At 40.4% G+C, this 1,204-nt stretch overlaps 1 long non-coding RNA gene across 1 annotated transcript; it reads right to left on the reverse strand.

The window, feature by feature from the left end:
- Positions 1-62: 62 nt before the first annotated feature.
- LOC113473098 lies at positions 63-646 on the reverse strand. The gene is made up of 2 exons (XR_003395171.1): positions 388-646; positions 63-308 (listed from the first exon to the last, which is right to left on the reverse strand). It is a non-coding gene; the product is annotated as an uncharacterized LOC113473098 (long non-coding RNA).
- Positions 647-1,204: the final 558 nt, after the last annotated feature.

The following is a 1,204-nucleotide window of genomic DNA, read 5'->3' on the forward strand; positions in this document are numbered from 1 at the left end:
ATAAGTATAGGTACCGTATTTTTCAATGCGGATAATACTAACTGTATGTATTATTGTAAACATTTGGGCAAAACAAAACTTCTAACCTCATAATCGCTTCCCCCCTAATCAAAATCGTCTTCAATACTCACTTCCTATAGGATAAGGAAAGTAAAAATCGACCCCAGTGTTAGCCATATTTTTCTTGTCGAATCTGAACTATAACTTAAGATTTAAAGCTCCAGATTCTAAATTCCATGTAGAAACCTGGACTGACTTTAGATAAATAGTTGATCCGTGTCGAATTACTATACTTTTAGTGGTAAAACCTAGGCCCTTGAAAGATTGATCCCAAGGGCAAGGTAAACCTAGGCCCTTAAAAGACTGATCCCAAGGGCAACGTAAAACCTAGGCCCTTGAAAGATTGATCCCAAGGGCAAGGTAAACCTAGGCCCTTGACAAATTGATGCCAAGGGCAAGGTAAACCTAGGCCCTTGACAAATTGATGCCAAGGGCAAGGCAAACTTAGACCCTTGACAAATGGAGTGCGCCTAAAGACATTTGATGAGTTCGAATCCACTCTACCCCCAAATGTCTTCAGATTCTTCAGAAGAGAGAAAAATCGTGGACAACTCAGTCCAGATTTCACAAGAAAAATATTCGGACTTTTGTGAGTGTTGCAGAGGTATTATTAATAGGAAGGTAGGTACATAAGTATAGGTACCTACAGTATTCCTCAAGGATTGATTCCCAATCAGACCTATAGCTACAAATAAAGAACAGCCATTTCGTTATTTTCCCAAGATTAATTACAATAATGACTCTTTTTCTATTCCTCCCCAGATGGAGCTGAGCCGATACAACGAACTTATGAGAGAACTCGCAGTTGGGAAGGTAGGTTTCGAGACTTTACAGTAACCGAGAATCGAGATGTTGCAGAGGTATTATATTAATTAGGAAGGTAGGTAAGTACAGGTACCTACAGTATTCAAGTCAAGGATTGATTCCCAATCACCTATAGCTACAAATAAAGAACAGCCATTTCGTTATTTTCCCCAAGATTAATTACAATAATGACTCTTTTTCTATTCCTCCCCAGATGGAGCTGAGCCGATACAACGAACTTATGAGAGAACTCGCAGCAGCTACCTGTAGCGACGCTCCAGGCTCTACCTCCAACCAGGTCGCTTCATCTAGCAGTCATCAGGCCGCTTCATCAAGGGAT

The sequence above is a fragment of the Diaphorina citri genome, unplaced genomic scaffold (genome assembly GCF_000475195.1).
Source record: "Diaphorina citri unplaced genomic scaffold, Diaci psyllid genome assembly version 1.1 scaffold14893, whole genome shotgun sequence".
Classification (NCBI taxonomy): domain Eukaryota; kingdom Metazoa; phylum Arthropoda; class Insecta; order Hemiptera; family Psyllidae; genus Diaphorina; species Diaphorina citri.